The 18,472-nt window shown below is 34.2% G+C and overlaps 1 pseudogene; it reads right to left on the bottom strand.

Moving 5' to 3' along the window:
• Window positions 1-5,957: 5,957 nt before the first annotated feature.
• The window catches only part of LOC131067906 (cytochrome b-c1 complex subunit Rieske-4, mitochondrial-like), a 44,277-nt pseudogene continuing 31,762 nt past the window's right edge, over window positions 5,958-18,472 (bottom strand).

Genomic DNA, 18,472 nt, shown 5'->3' with positions numbered 1-18,472 from the left:
TCTGCTTCTAGTGGTTTAAAGTTAAGTTTGAAAATCTGATTACTGGTAGATCACTTATTCACCCCTCCCCTCTCAGTGATCCCTGATTTCAATAATTGGTATCAGATCCTAGTTCCTCTGAATCTTAACCGCTTGAGGAAGGTCTGGGAGATTGAATGAATGGATTCCAATGTTTAGAGACAACTCACTGTGGCACTTGAGGATCTTGATGCAACTAGAAATGAGATCTGTACCTTGAAGAAGAACCTGAATGCTGCTGATGATTTCATCAATGACTTGAAGGATCAAGCGAACACTTCAAGAGATAAGAGGAAATAATTGATGGACAAGCTAAAGGATAAAGAAGATCAGATCATGGAATTCCAGGGTAAAGTTGATGAATGTGATAAGCTTGAAAGAGAAAATGGTGCCTTGAAGAATGAGATGCAATCCATTGTGATGAGGATAACTAAGGAGATTGAGGACCGGAAGAAGAATGAGGAGAGTTTGGCATAATAATTGAAGGAAAGAGCTGACGAATGCTTTAGGATTACCTATGAGAATGATCAGTTGAATCTTGAGTTGACACAGTCAAGGAATAATGGTCAAGAACTTGAAATACAGATTGCTACGTTGAGGGATGAACTTGCTACTACTAATCAAAGAAAAAATCAAAGCTATCTCAACAAGGCTTGATGAGATGTTGGAAAGTCAAAGACATGGAAAGGACATACGAGGACTTGGATTTGAGAAAGGAGAATCCTCTAGATCTGGACAAGGCAATACAAAACCTGATTAGAAGAAGAGAAAGAATCCTCTGGTAAGACAACCTAATGCTCATAAATTCAATGGTAGATGCTTTACTTGCAATAAATTCGGCCATATGGCGAATCAATGCAGAAGTAGGATGAATAATGGAATGAACAACATGAACAATGTTCCTACCTTTACCGGTCAGTGAGCTTCGTATGCAATAATTTTGGTCACAAGTAAAATATGTGTAGAGTAGTAATGAATAACTTCCAAAATGATGCTATGCTTGTGGTATGTTTGGACATATCTCTAACCAGTGCAAGATGAGGCCAAATCAGATGAACTTTAGACCTATGCAGAAGAATGTTGTTTGCCGTGCATGCAATAAAATTGGTCACATTGCAAAGTATTGCAGAAGCAAGAGCAATGCTCCAATAGACAAAAGCAAATGATATGAGAAGGGAAAAGAAAAGGTAGAAGAGATCAGAGACAAACATGAGAAGATGTGGGTTAGAAAAGATGAATCTAAAGCAGAAAATGGATCTGCACATGAATCTAGTGTGAGATCTTCATCTAGTAATGAGGGCTTTATGCCTTAAGGGGAGATTTTCATGCAGATTCTAAGAACCCCCTCTTCGGTGATTTGCAATCAATTCCGTAAGGTTGTAGAAGGCTTAGATGTGATATGTAGATGTTATCCAGAAGTTTCAGAAAGGATTTGATGCTCCAGTATGCTACTTCATAAAACTCATGGTAACCAGTTGCATTTATTGCAGTGGAAAATTAGGTTTTCGAAGGATAAAAGTGCATTTCAAAGTTTCATTTGTTACACTGTGATCAAGAAAATATTGCAGAGAAGAAGAGCAAAGCAATTTGGTGATTTCCTCAACGATTTCAGAGATCCCAAGAAAATTTCAGCGCCCAATTCTGAATCAAGGTATTTATCTATTCAGACTATCTGTTTTCTGCAAACCATAGCATTCAAAATGGCTTCAACTTCTGGTGTTGCTACCCCCTTGGTGGTCGAGAGTAAGGAAGAGGCCAAACCTGTTTTCAAGAAACACCGTTTCAAATTGGTTGAGGATGATCTGAAAGGTGCATTCTCATTGGTACCCTACATCATTCTCCATAATGAAGATATTAGGGCTTACATCCACTGTGATCTCAAGGAGCTTGGAAATGTGGATATGCTAGACCTATACAACAAACACTTGGCACACAGTTTAGGAAATCTCAAACCTGAGTACCAAGTTCTTGAAGATAAGGGTTTTCGCAGTTCGTTCATTTTCCACTGTTCGACGGAGAAGAATGGATCTGATATATTCTTAGCCATGTTCATGATGAATTCATATGGCTTGATAGGCCACACAAGATCACCAAACAGGCGATTCGAGCTGTGACATGCCTAGCTGAAACCAGTGAAGTGCCCAGTCTGAGGAAAGTGTCGAATGATGTGGTGATAGCCACCATTGGTTCCAAATTTGACAACAGAGCCATGACCATAAGAGATATACTGGAGAATGATGTGAAATTTGCATCGATGGTGGTCGATTACAAGGTTTACGAGTCAAGTAGGTACAACTCTGTCTCTGGTACATCCATTTACTCTGCAGACCAGATGCTCAAGGATGACAAAAGGTATGAGCTGTGTTCAGCTCTCTTGAAGGAATTGTTAAGCAATTTGATGAAGATTAAGCAGGATAAAAAGAACACTTTCAAATATGGGACTCTTCTTATTTGCTTGGTTTTATACTTTTTGAATGAGATACCTGGTGTAAAATGAAAGGTCCAATCGGCCTATGATAGACTGGTGGCAATGAAGTTTAAAGAGGGATTGTGGGGAATTGGAGATGCAACAATGATAATATCCGCTCTTTGGGGATACTTCAAATCTTTTCAAACAACAATGAAAAATAGAGAGAAGATCCCTAAAGAGATTGTTGAAAAGTATGAGAAAAGCATTTGCTTCATGGTTGACAAAGATCAATGCCAAATGGAAGCGGTGGAACCCAAAATAGTATGGATCATGCCCATGGAGTATGAAGTTGACTCCATTACACTTGAGGCATATAGTCAACATTTACCGAGTAAACCTTTGGACCTTAAGGAAGGTCTGGGCTTCTCTTTTCCTAGTTTCCTAGCATGTTTCAGGGCCTGGCTCTTTATTGTTGTCCTTTTGTTTGGCCCTCTGTTTTCAGGTTTTGGGAGTCTTGAAAAACCCTTTGTCAGGCTATGGGAGCCGTGCTTTTCTCTTAGGCAGGCTGGATGCTGACAGTTTTCAAGGGCCCAGCTTGGCCTGTTGTTGTCTTTGTTTTTGGTTAAGGGCTGGTTTTGAGTTTGGTGACTTGTTTTCTTTGCTGAATGTTAAGGGGTCCTGGGAAAACCCTCTGATGGTCTTGGGTACCAGTTCAAAACCCAGATTCAAGGTTATGGGAGCCTTTCAAAACCCTTTGTGTCCAGATTGGGTTTATATGGTCAATTATTGTAATCTGGAGTTTATGATGGAACTTATGGGTGTCTGGATCCACCTATGGTTGCATTTGTAGGTTAAGGGTCCCCCTGTTAAACCCTTGTGTTGGTTCTTGGGGCTGATCCTTTCTTTCCTGGATTTGGTATGCCTGCTGGGTTTCTACATCTACTCTTTTTAGCAGCATCATTTTGCATTAGTTGGAAGCTGATGGGTCAGCTGTGCTGGTCTTTGGTTGTGGTTTTCCTCGTTAATACCGTCGAACAACGTGCTTTGTTGGGTTCAAGATCTAGGTAAAATCTTGTGGGTTTCGGGTCCCTTTAAAACCTAATGTACGAAGTTTCTGATCCCCTTAAAACTTGTTTTCCCTTTTAATCAAAAACTCTACTTATTAAATAATTGATCCAACATATAATCTATACTCCACATTAACTCTTTATTTGAATCTTCAGTTAAAAATTCCTTTCTTACCAGCTTCATATTAAGTTTCCTTCAAATTCCATTAACCTAGTGACAAAGGAAATTGAAAGGAAAGTCAGTACTCTAATTTTTGGAACTTCGATGTGACGGGTCATGTGTGTTGTTATTTTCAGCTTTAATAAAGCAAGAAATTTGATGGTATATGTTTTTTACTTTAATTATGCTGTTTCTTAGATCTGCCAAGTTAGTGCGTAGGGGTCCAAAAAACTGGCCGCACTTGGTGAAACTGTGACACTTTTTTTGGGATACGCGAGCAAGAAACCCTAATTCTGGTGGTCGGTACTGACAGAACAAACGCACCATTTCAAGATAATTACAAGCAATAAGCTCACTAAAACTTCGGATAACATGATGATAACTACTGAAACGTTTTAAATACACTATAAACTTGACAGATCCTTAGTATGATAAGCAGCTAATTGTCTAAGTGGAAAATAATGGCTTTCTTCTTTTTCGATCCTTTGATACCACGTACATTAAAGCACAGGGACTTTCGGCATTCTTCTTCAAAGCCTGATCAAATAATTTGTGTATTCCAAACTGAGCCCACACTGAAGAGAATAACTTTTCTGAAGGAAAGATTTAGCAGAAAGACGAGAAGCAGACTTAAACATTGAAGACTAATACTTTTTTAGTTTGTGAAGCAGTGGGACCGAGTGTAAGATTTATTCTCATTAACGAAGGATGAGTTTCTGGGATTGTTTCTTGGATTGCATTTGCTGTTTACCGTACTTGAAGTACTGCTGTTGTTGTTGGTGGTGGTGGACGTGTTGTTGGAAATCCAGTGATAGTCATATGAATGCTGAGTTAACCAATACTTCCACAGATAGAGCAGTACCTGAACCCTAAATATCTTTAACATCTTCAGAGACTTTTAAGTGGGTTTCGTTTGACGTCAATAGAGTTCTTATTTCTGCAAGGACAGTAGCAATAAAATAGTCGCTTTTTCAGCCTGACATAGCAGGTACCTACCTAATAGATATAGATATTTCTCCTTACATGGTGTAAAAAGTTTGGATGTAGAAGTACAGTTACATGCCTTCTGCATATTGAAAGTATGAAATATTCTCATACTATAAATCATTTATAGATTTAAAACAGATTGCCATGTGATCTATAAAAGAATTCCATTCCAATACATTCTATGGTATGAAATAGATAAATGGTGTAGCTTTTTAATGCATGTTCTCTCTTGGTAGATTCGTAGTAAACAAGAGCAGTGCTCTTTGGTTATTTATATCGTCTTCTTTACTGTATGTAATTGTCCTTTCTTACTATATTTGGAGTCATTTCTGCTGAAATATAGACCATGATGGTTAAGGTGACTTTAAAAAAGCATATGATATCATTTTATTCTTGGGAGGCTGGGAGATTGTTTATTAGGATATTGTCTGAGAATAATTTACTGTTTAAATCTATTTATTTATAATCAGTGAACGACTTTCAGCTTTGGTTGTTGATATTTTCTACAGACTTTAATTTTTACATAAATCTAATAAATTTCTATATTAGAAGAATGTATAATATGAAACAATATTAAAGTCAATAGAAAGTAAAGATAATAGATAGTATTTTTATTTGAGAAAATATTTTTGATTATTTTTTTTTTAGCATAACAGTTCTTTAACTATTGACAAAACTTAATCAATTATAAATTTAAGTAGTTTGAGACAATGTATAAATTATGCAAAAGATTAACTGGTGCGTAGGTGAATGTTAGGCTATTTTTACAATTAGTTAGCCCCATCTCAACTACTGAACATGGCAAGCATTGTTCATAAATGATCTCTTACTCACTGGATACTTTTCATATAAGGACTACAATTTTGAAATGTCAATTATTATGTACAATTATTGATTTGTTGCACCAGAATTTCATTTTAGTACTTATAACCTTTGTTAATAAATTAGTAATATTTGTTAGTGCAATCTTTTTTATCCAACACAATCTGTTTTATTCTTGCTTTACCGGTGATTTACAGATAATTATTGTAGTTGTTTATTTTATTATAAGTTACATTTTTATTACTATTTTTCTTCTATTTTATGCTTTCACAAAGGCTTTTGTTTTTTCTTTATTTTATGCTTTCAGAGAGGCTCTATATATTGTAATCCATATCAATTAATGAAAGAGTTTATTCTTTCTAAATCTTGTTCTAAATTTTTCCTCTTTGATCTACAAGTTCTATTCTTTTCTTTTCAGCTAGAACCATATTGTGTTTTGCAGATTTAGTTAAAATTTTACATGATATCAAAGCTTTGTTTTGTACTATAGAGATCAAACAATCATCATTTTATTATCATCCAAATATTTGTAGGTTGGAACTTCAAGGTTTTAAGGAGTAGGAACCTTCTTGATTCAACCAATTATATCATGATGCAATCCATGACAAGGGCATAACCATCCTCCATAATCACCAACATTTGGTAGAGGAACACAACCAAGATGGGTACAAACACCATTCACAAGCAATCACTTTGGATTAATCACCCCTTTTGAGTCTGGATGAGGATCACAGAGAGAACTCACATTTACACTATTAGTCAATTGGATATCATCATCAGTTTATCACTTGATAAAAATAGGCCTTCCACACCACTTAACTGTAATCGTGTTTTTTAAAACAATGCTAGAAAAATCCGCTTCAAGGGAAGCCATAGCAAGAACATCCTTACTTGCAAACATGCTGAAAATAAACTTGAGAACCAATAAACAAATAAGGGAAGCATATAAAAATCTTCCACCAATCAAGATGAAGTAAGTAAATTCTCTTTCTTTCTAGCCTTATGTGCTCTTCTACCATGTAAATTTTTTTCTAAACTTGTGAAAACTAGGAACACAGGTAGAGCTGTAAATTACATAATTGCATAAATTGAGATGAAGAAAAAAATTGTGAATAATTGCTAATTGAATTAGGAATGAGTACCATATATATAGTAGGAGATGGGCCTTGTGATTTTGAACTAGAAAATAGGCACGAAGCTCCATGCAAGATTGGACAACTAAGAAATCATGATCTTAACAATTTAACAACTAGCTAACTTGTCTAGAGGAATATTCTAGGCAAAATATTCTACACTAACACCTCCCCTTAAGTGTAATTAAGTGAATAGAGAGACATAGTTCTTGGCAACAAAGATTGATAAGGAATCCAATTACAAAGTGGAAAGGAGAAAAACCAAGTGAGAAAAACTCCTAACCATTTGTTCAAACTGAGGAAGAAAGCTCCAATTGCTGATGAAGAACTGCAAATGAATCTACATTTCAATAAGATTATATCAGAGTCAAAAGAAATCATTGCATGAGAAACTTTGAGATAATCTCAAATTCTCAAAAGTATATTTGTACATAATTTGCATTGTTCAAATGGATGAATAGACAGGTACACAGTCTCAAAATACAAAAACTGATCATCTAAGGATATAAATATATGATTCTACAGAAACATGCTCCAAACTGAAGAATTGCAAAGATGTCCTCTAGTTGGGATGCTGCCATTGTTTATCCAATGCTTAATATTGTCCCACTAGAAAGAAACTCTAGAAGCACACAAGGATGTGACACTAGAATCTGGATAAATTCCTACCAAACATCTCTTTTCTATTTTTAGAGTCTCACATTGTTGACTTGGATGACACCATCGATGACCTTCATATTCTATTTTCTGATAGCTCTTATGGAGTTGATTCATCTTTTATTAACGTTATGGGTGCATCTTTAGACCCTCTTATTCTCTCTTTACCTATTTTTGCTTCTATCATGGAAGTACCAAATTCTTATTGGTCCAACTATCACCATACATCCATGGACACTACGTTTGAATCTTTTGTGGCACCTAATTTATCTTATTAGCATTTGTCACACTTTGGCATTTTCTTAGAGACATTTGAACAATATTTTGAGGGCTCATCTTTCTCTTTGGACTATGATCTACATTGGTCTTCATCAGTTTTTAGATTGTCATCTTCAATAGTTTGGCTTGCAATGCTTGATTTGATAATGACAAATTTTAGCATCAACATGAAGACTACTGAGTTGTTTTTTGAGACATCATTATACATTTGGATTCCACTTCCAACTACTTCCTATCCAGAATAGGAAGATTTCCTACATTTGTATTTGCTTTTGTTTCTTCCTAAGGGAAGAAATGTTGTTCAACGTCCATGGACCAACTTCTATATCTAGTTCTTAGCATCTACTAGATACATGATCTTTCCATGCCACTTATATTTATTTTCACTTTCTGTGAGACCTTCTTCGAGTGAAGGACATTGTAGCATAGTAGCTACCATGCAAAATTAGCATAAATTTTGAGAGGGGGGTTGTTCCCACCAGGTTTTCCCTCTTTCCTCTTTACTTAGATTTTTGTCTCCTCGGTTAGAATTAAAGTGGGGTGTTATTGCAATATTTTTTATCCAACACAATTTGTTTTATCCTTGCTTTATGGGCGATTTATGAATAATTGCTGTTGTTGCTTGTTTTATTGCAAGCTAACAAAGGTTGTCAGTTTTATTACTATTTTTTCCTGTATTTTATGCTTTCACAAAGGATATTTATATTGTAATTCATATCAATTAATGAAATAGTTTATTCTTTCGGATTCTTGCTTTAAAATTTTCATGTTTCATATGCAATTTTTGTTCTTTCCTTTACATCTAGATCCATATTGCATTTTGTAGATTTAGTTAAAATTTGACAACATCAAAACTATCATATAAAACTTTACTATTTTTGTATCGAAGGCCATATTATATCTTTTAATCTTTACATGCATGAATCATTACCATGTATTTTGCCTCTATTATAGACAATACAATTAATGTTTTTATATATCTCTATAATAAAAATAATTTTCTAATCTCATTTAAAATAGTGTTCCAATTTTTAACCAACTCTAAATCATGATTAAAAAATACACAATTTTTACATAAACCATTGTATTTCTTATAATAATAATAGCTATACCAGTTCTTAAAAGTAACACTATAAGATTTTATTTCATTTATGTTGTACAATCAATGACAATCCCCATTCTTCTACTATTAATATTTTTATAAGTTTGTTGTTTATATGATATTTTTTTTAACAAACCAACATTATAAATCTATGAAAAGAAATGATATCTTCTTCTTCCAGTGCACAATTTCTTTTCTCCTAAAATTCTAATATGTTTTTATGTTAAGTTGAAATCAAGATTAACATAATAATAACAAATATTGTGTTGATTTGAGAATTACATGAAATGAAGAGGGGGATATTGGGTGTTGTTGTTGTTCTTAATATAGTTTTAACAACATAGAGCTCTACAAGAACATAAATAAATAACATTTCTAAAAAAAATAAATGAAATAAAATATGCATTTCCTTAAAGAATAGACACCATATGGTACAAAATTATAAAAGATAGTCATTATCTCCTTGCGTCTAGTGTAGAAATCCCCTAGTTCATTAAGGATAAATTATGAGCCCATGAAGTTGTACACAGTTTAATGGATCAATCAAGAAACTATCCAATTGTACATGACAATGTTGCAACTTGAGTAATGATCAACAATGGAGATCGAAATGAAATGATAGACAATAAATTGGTATGAATTGATATGATACAATATACAAATGATCTTTCTTATTTAGGCAAGTCATGAGGGAGTAGTTACAGCTACCCCATGAAAAAATTAAATGCATAATGCTGACTCATCTCTATCTATAATATTACCTAAGATAACTAACATGAATAATATTAAATGGTTGTGTCATGTGACAACTAAGCTATCCCAGGTAAACTTCACATGTGTGAATAGGTGCTAATCAAGAGCTAGCTAGGAAATATCCTTATTCACACTAACACCCCCCCTTAAGTGCAACTTAGGGAGAAAATATTATGAAAATGATGCAAGACTAATTATGAATATGCAATATAGTGGTTTTGGAAACTAGACCATGTTAAGTACCCATGCACAACTAATCTCTTACAAACAAAGAAAATGAAAAAACCTCATGGGACAAAAATCCTCTCTAAAAAAGAGATATGAAATATATATACAAGTAATAGATAATCTGATGTATGGAGGTCTCACATCAATACTTCCCTAGAACTACATTCATCATGAGAATACAATACAATCACCCCTCCAATGAAGGAAAAGATAGGGACAACATTTCCCCCCTATATGAAGTATCATCAAAACCATTGAAATATGTTTGAGGCTAAAAGAGAATCTAATTGTGACAAACAATATATCTCCCTTGGGAAGAAAGAAATCCAATGGTTCTTGTAGAAGAAACTCCATATTCATAATGAAATGAGAAGAAACAAGTCTCATCAATAAAATCTTAGAATTAGAGTCAAGTGCCTCCACAAATATCTCATCAAGAGTGGGAAAATCCTCAATCAAGGAAAAGACGATAAATAAAGGAGACTCAAGATAATCTACCAATTTTAAATTTGCAAAGTGAAGGGATACCTCCCCAAGTATGTATGCCAAATGTGAAGTAGAGGAATGAGAGGCCAAGTCTACAAGTCCTAAAATGAAACCATCTTGAAACCCTAAATCAAAAAACTAAATAGCTCCTATTGCATTGAAGTCTTGGAATCCATGTCATTGGTCAACTTTGATGTAGTAAGGAATGAAGGAGTCATGAGAAGATCGACAAACCCATTATGAGGAACTCCATTACTCCTCATATTAGATGGATGAGTCAAAGGAATATGAGTCATCATCATCCTCAATTAAGTCAAAGGTATACATCCTGTATAGATGATTAGCCCTACCCACTGCAAGAGAAGCAACTTTCACATCATATGTAACAACTATTCATAAAAAATTCATAATTTTTAAGTTTAATGGATAATATAACATGATGGTCATTCAAGGTTAAAGAGTAAAATACTCAGACACAATCTTTTCCCTCTTTTATAACATACAAAATGATTCTACGGTCATACAATTTATGTTAGACAATTTATAACATTTTGGCATAATTATAAAAAAAATAATTTTTTTAAAACATTTTACATTATAGGTCCAAGGGGAAAGTAGTAAATAAGAATCATCTACTGTTCAAGTAGTAAGTTGCAATATAGGTAACTACATTAACACTTGCATTACAAACAATCTTTTGTCTCCTTTGTGTTTTAACTGATGTAAAGATAAAATGAGAGAGAGAGCATCATGAAGGTGATATCCACCTTGCCACAAAGCATAAAGCTCCCCCATGCTACTCTAGTAGAGGAGACCAACCCATCACAAAGGATCTAGCATTTTGTGGCAAATTTCATGACAAAATCTAATTCACTACATGGATGAATGCCTACACACTTGTGCAATGCATGTCTAATGCACTCATCTATTGAACACATTTATGTGAAGGAGCATGTCACCAATCTAAGTAATGCACACATGTGTGTAACCAATGATGATCAATGTTTATAGCATATAATGTCCCAAACATCTCACTATGACATCCAAACATTCAATAAGATAGATAAGCAATAGCACAAGGTAAGCCCATAACTAGCATTTAGTCCTTTAGGTTTAACTTGATTAGTGTATTTCTAGAGTACAAATATCTAATGATTACCACTAAAGATTCCAATTTAAAACACAACCATAGTTTCCTAACTTCATTAAGTTTTAGGTAACTTATGTTTAAGAGGTCTTACTTTCTCACTTGTTGATTTTTCCCAATCTAAAACCCTTTGCAAAGACCTAGTAATGAACTATTTATTAATTTTTGCCTATATTCATAAAATATAGTCACAAATGATGATAATATTTGTTAATTTTGTACAGATAATCCATATAAATATATTCTCAGCTTCCAATCTACAGATTGCATCAAATAGTAGTGTTAAAACCACCATAACTTTCACATCCCTTAGCCAAAATTTAAAGTGCTTTATATTCTAGAAATGGGAAAGAGCATAGAATAAAACCCATAAATTAATTTGAAAGGTTATTTAATATGCAAGAGCTGATCCTTCTGCAATAAATTACACTACTTTCACCTAGGACATCAATTTGTTAAAAAAAGACAACCTTCCAATATGAAGTGCAAGTTTTCACTTGACTAGAAGGGGAAAATAATAAATAGACAACTAATAACACCATTGATAAATTCTTGGACAATTACATGTTTCTAAAGAGTAGACATCTTAAGATACCACTAATGTGGCTGCTGCAATCAAAACTAGTGAATTCACTTCTTGGTGATAAGGCGACCCACCCCTAAAAACAACATTATGAGGCTAAGTTCTCAGCGGTTAGAAATTTTCATCCTAATGAACCATTAATTTATAATGATGGTACATAATAAAATGATTGGATTTATAATTCTCTAGAAGATTACATGATAGTCTAATAGTCCTTCCATATACAATCCCTTATAATTCAATACCAACTCAGGCAAAAAATCTGCAACAATATGGTGGTTGAATTTGACTAATACATGATCATGATTGTAAAGAAGGGAAATGAATGCTCTAGAGTTTTCACCCAAGGGATGAAAATCACTAGAGATTTTTTTCACTTGGGGCCTTCACATTCAAAAGAGGATGGGGAATTCACTAGATCTAGTCATGAATCAGATCCAGACTAAATTCTAAGTGAGTTTGTATTGAAGGGGGTATCCTCTTTTGTGAGTTGAAGTGTTGAAATTAGGTAAGATGGTGAAAAATGAAGGTAAAAGCATGAAAAATAGTGAGCTACATTCACATGATTTTTGTATGCACTTGGAATTAAGCAATGTAAGTTGAATCAGACTTGCTTGCTGAAACTGCTCAAAAAATGTTGGGACCATGGTGTATCACAACAGTCTTCCGAATTTTTTGCACACCAAAGGGAGATGATTCATCACTGTGAATGAAGCCTAATCTGCGGAGTACAACTTTTTACCTGGTTCCTGTACACTAGAAAGAAAGGGAAATGTCTTAGGAATAGGGATTTGCCTTAGGTCAAACCCTAGTTTTTGAATTAACCATGAAATTGAAATAAATATAATTTCTATGACTAAAAGGAAAAGATCTCATTTTGAGGGAGATGCTGAATTATGACTGAAATTGAATTATGATACCTTCTTGTGAAGTTTTTCTTGCCTCAAGATGGAATTAGGGTTTATGAAGTCTTCAACAATATAGGATGAATAATGTCTCCTTCAATGCTTGAAACTTGACTTTACTGCTGCTCTTAAGCTGAAAGAAAACTGATGATGCTCAATTGCTTGAATGCTTGAATTCTTGATCTCATGTATGCTCTTGATGATAGATGGATGTTCAAATGGCAGGGAAAATCCTCTTTATATACTTGCCCGTCGATGAAATTGGCTAATTTTACGACATGAGCTAACATTGAGAGGGAAACCCCACTCAAAATTGAAATAGGACCAAGGAGTCAAATTGGGCCCAATTTAGGGAGGACCATGGCATGGAACCATGGTCTTAGTGAGGACCACGACATGGTGCCATGGTCGTGCCCTATTTTGGTGCAGGCATAAGGGGCCAAATGAGGTGCAAATTTGAGTTTAGATGCCATTTGTGATGTGAAAGAGCATAATCAGGTCTTTAATTGGGCCAAGGGGCACAAACACTAAGGTGAAGACCCAAATGCGGTTGAAATTGCAAAGGGTACAATTTTAGGATGCTAGATTTAGCCCCCATTTTAGCGAGACTATGAAGTCTATCATATTGTCGGTAAAGTACAAAGGGTTTAAATTGAAAACTTTCACTAAGTTATCAAGAAGGCAAGATACACCAAGCCCCTAGTGGACTTTATGATCTTACAAATTTGATAATAAGATTAAAGGGACATTATAAGAGGGAGAGAGAAGGAGAGAGAACCATTACTTCAAACTAGTATGGCTCTCTTACTATGAGTCATGAAAAGAAAAATACAAAAAATTACAAATCAAAAGACAACGTTCGCTAAGTAACTTCATATATCAAGATATGCAAGAGAGAGAATCATTGAACAAAGTGTATTCCCCCACGTTAAAGAGATGGCGCATGCCTTATTGGGGGCAATTTATTTAAGGTAGAATACATCCCAAGAAAATAAGCACATTATCACAATGATTTAGCCCCCAAGAAGAGAGAAATCAAAGCATAATGATCACACAACATGAGGTGGTTTCACGTAACTTTGGGGCCAGTATATGTTTGTTTGGTAACCAATATATATATATATATATATATATATATATATATATATATATATATATGCATAAAACTGTCCTCATTCCCCAAAGAAAGGAAACCACCTTGGAAGAAGGGCACATGTGTCTTTTGAGTCAACATAGGAGAGACCAAAAGAGATCTCAACATTTTGCATCGTCCTCAAGTAGACAACACTAGGGATAAAAAATAGAAGAAATGAGAGACAAATAGAAGAATGCCACAAACAAGCAAGAGAAGAGAGGGAGAGAGAATCCACGATGCTAATGAAGCTGATCAAGCATCTTATGCACCTCTCGATCTTGCTCATCATTGTTTCAGGAAGGAGGAAAATATTTAAGAGGAGCCACACTAAGCATAATAGATGGAGCTATCACAAGTTCCAAACAAGGACCATGCTCTAATGATGGATCAATTCGTTTGTTAATAGGAGCTAGGATTAATGCTTTTGAAAATATCTTAGATAAATCATTGTCAACATCAACATATTCATATTCATTATCTGAAATATTAGGATCAACATTTTCATTATTAACAACATTCTCACCTATTTCTTCATCAAGATTAATAAAAATAGGAGCTCTAATAGGAATCGAACTTGAACCATCAGTTGCCTTAATCATTTTTTGTGTTGGAGATTTAGGTTGAACCTCTTATTTAGGAGAAGTTTGATCAACTAGAATTATATCAAGAGTTGGTGTCTTGGGAGAAGAAATGGTTTGGGAAGCAAGTTCATGAGCTTGAGCATGACGTCTCCATCAACGTTCTCTCGCACAATGGTTTTGTTTAGTTCTAGCAGAAGGTTGTGAAGGTGTAGGCTCAATTGGTGTAGGCTCTTTTTCTTCTTTTAAGGAAGGATGAATTGGTTGAGGCCTTTTAGGTTGAAAAATAGGAGAGGTCAGTCGCTTCTATTTAGAAGTTGTAGGAGGTGGAACTGCACCATATAGAAGAGGGATAGAGGGTGTAGGAAGGAGACCGGGTCCATCATGACGAGGAGGAGTAGATCTATCCTTAGGAGGAACGATATTTTTATCATTAGGTTGAGGCTTCGAAGGAAGAAATTTTCTACCTTTGGGAGGGAGAATAGACTCATCCTTAGGAGGAAGAATGGATTCTTCCTTAGGAAAAAGAATATCACTTTCCTTAGGAGAAAAGATAGTCTTATCCTTAGGAGAGGAAATAGATTCCTCTTTGGGAAGAAGATTATTTCTTTCATTAGAAGGAAGAATAATCTAATCCTTAAGAAGAGGTATATGATGATTACTTGAGCGAAGACTAATTTTTGGATTTTTGGGTTTACTTAAGGATAAAATCATTTCATTTTTCCAATTTTGATATGATTTAAAAAGAGCATCACTTCTAGGTTGAAGAGGTTGGAATTGTTTGGACCAAAAGTAATCAAGACAAACATCTCCATACCTCATTGTGGGTTGATATATGCTATGATTAATTGTTATGATTTTACCATCATGATGAAATTTCAATCAATAGGAAAAATCCTTTATCCCTCATCCATATTTTTTCAAATTTAAATGGACAAATAGCAAGTTTCTTATCTCCTACAAGTTCTAACTGTATTGGATAGTGATCTGACCTAGATATTGGCATAATGAAGGATTTCAAAGTGAAAGGGACCAATGAAAGATCTCCTTTAAATAAGAAACTATCCAACTTCTCACCAATATAGCTAAAATCCAATCTTCTATTTGTCCATGTAGACTCCATTTTCTGTAGCAATATCCAGCAAACTATTTCTATCAACCCAACCTCAAAAGTCAATTTGAGACTGGGTCTTTTTCTGAATACCTCCAAATCTCTCTGAGAGATAAAGAAAAGCATTAAAGTCTCCTCCAATCACCACATTATTTTGGGGTGTAATTTAGAAAATTATTTCCAAATTCCTCCATAGAGCCAACTTCATGATGTTTTGAACTAGCCCATATACATTAAAAATTGAAATTTTTATATCTTCTTGAAAACTAGAAAAAAAGTCTGTTATCCAATGACTATTTGAAGACAAATGAGAGTAAGTTATTTTCCTTGGATTCCACAACAGAGCCAAACCTCTAGCTGAACCCACAACTTCAACTACTTCAACTTCCCAATACCCTAGTTTTATTGTGAAGGCTGATATTTGTTCTCTATTTAATTTTGTTTCTTGAAGAAAAACCACCTCTGGTTTTGTAACTTTGATGTAGCACCTAACCATATGTCTCTTATTAGGGGCATGTAATCCCCTAAAATTCCATGATATTAGCTTCATGAGTCTTATACAAGGGAATTCCCCTTCCCATTGCTCCAAAGGGCTGTTATTTTTAAGTGATCCCTATTTTCTCCATCCAAACCTCTTAAAAATGATGATGATTTTCTTCCCCTCCTCCACTTTAGCATTTCACCATAATCTGGTTTAAGTTGAGCAATTTTGTAGAAGACCAAGTGAGACCTTATCACTCAATTTTTTTCACACAAATCCTCTGAAGTTATTATAGATTTAAATCAAAATTTCTACTCTCATCCTCATTCAAGTCTTCCAAACTCTCATTATTTTCTTAATAAGTTCTTATTTTTCAGACCATGATTCCTCGATTTCCCCATGTCGAGGTGATGAAATAACTAGAAAATCACTAACCACTACCAATTCCCCTGTTAAAGGAGAGGAGTTCACTTAGTCTACGAATACAAATTTTTGATCAGAAGAGAGACCATAAAAAGGAATTTGATTTTCAGAATCTCCTAGAATTTCTTCATTTTGTTGAAAGGAGTCTGACAAGGATAATGACAATTCTTCATCATCCCTAAAGGGCCTTTAAGACATCACATGTGATTTCTTTGCTGACATAGACTGATAACCTTTCGTGTTTCTTTTCCCCATAAGCCTCACCAATATTCTTCTCTCCAACTTCAAACTATTTATCACTGGAAGTAATATTTTTTTCTCCCCATTTATCTTAGCTCTTAGGTTCTTAGAGCTACCCAAAGGTCTACCTATTTTTGATTTGGATGGAGTAAATAACTCTCCTGCTTCCATTTGATATAATTTTTTCAGGATTTTGTGAGATTTTTGAAGATGATGCTAAAAGAATCTACATTAAATTGGTCAATTCAATCCTTAAGAGTGGAGTATTTTGTATGTTTTTACTCAGGTGCCCACAGTTAATATATGCCAGTCTTTCAATTTTAATTTGGCTTGAAATGTTGAAGGAAACTCTTCCTTCTTTTAACAGATGCAAACTCAGATTATGAGAATTCATTTCTAGATAAGAGACATAATTTTACACATAATTGTTGGTAATAGAAGTTTTAGAAATATCAAACAATCTTGATCTAGGATAAAAGTACTTGAGTATGATTTCCATATTCTAATTTACTCTTGACTTGTCCTTGCAAAAAATCAGCAACCTTACTAATTTTCCCCACCAGTTCTTTATAGCATTGTAAAATAAAAATGGAAAAGGAGACTCAATCTCACAAGAATTTAATATAACTAAGGGAGAAACCAAATTCCATTTTCTTTCTATCTTTAGAAGAATTTTCCCAAAATGACTCAGTGTGGGATCATAACAAACATACTGAGAAATCATCAACTGATTCTCCCCTATTACTTCCTTTTAGATCTCCTGATCTTCCTTTAATACTTTATCTTCAATTTCCTCAATAATATTTTCTTGGATCTCCTCAATCCACCCCTAAAGAATTGCATCGATCTCCTTCTAATAACTCGTGCTTCCACTTAATCTTAAATTTCCATAAGAAGTTTTATGGGATTCTTCTTGAAGGTCAATTGAGGAGATCTATAGAAATAGATCAGATGGTAAAGGCCTTTCATCTAAAGGGGAACCAAGAGAGGAAAACATAATTCCTCAAAACTTGAAAAGGAGGCATTTGAGATAACATTACTATGAGAATCTGGACAACAAATTTTTGAATGGTTTGAAATAAGGCAATTATCACAAACCAAGAGAGTTTCTTTGTTGACATTTGATTTATAGAAAAACATAGGAAAAAATAAATGTAGAACCTTTATATGGAGCTATAGCTTCTTTTCCATATTCAATAATGTGCTAAGTGTTCCAATTGCTCTTAAGATCACAAGAAAAATAAGTACCTTAGATAGTGTAGTACAATAGGTGTTTGGATTAACCCTAACAAAATCCTATGAATGCAAACAAGGTCCACTCACAATACACTCAAAAGTATTTATAGGAGTTGAGGAAAAATCAACTCTACAGCTCCCAAAGATCACTTGCATGCAAACCTATCACAGAAGGAGAGAAGCAAAAAAGCTATGGAGGCCAGAATTCAGAGATCTAGAAAAGAGGAGTCATATCAATTGTGCAACAAGAATGCAATTCAATAATTACAATTGTTATGAAATTACAAAGATATAATCCTTATAAAAGGATACTCGAAACCCTAAAGAATTATAAGATTCCTAAGTTTAGCTTAAGTATAGAGTATAATAGACTAATAATTAAATAAATAATTATTAGCTAATAAAAGATAACTCTAATAGTGTTTATGGATCTTTTTTGGTTCTCAATGATTATTATAAAAAAATGCTATATATTATAGAAAAATGTTCATCCTTTGCTAGTCTTGCTTCAAAAAGATGTCGTAGCATGAA

Source organism: Cryptomeria japonica, chromosome 5 (genome assembly GCF_030272615.1).
Source record: "Cryptomeria japonica chromosome 5, Sugi_1.0, whole genome shotgun sequence".
Classification (NCBI taxonomy): Eukaryota; Viridiplantae; Streptophyta; class Pinopsida; order Cupressales; family Cupressaceae; genus Cryptomeria; species Cryptomeria japonica.
This window is presented reverse-complemented; position numbering and strand designations above follow the sequence as displayed.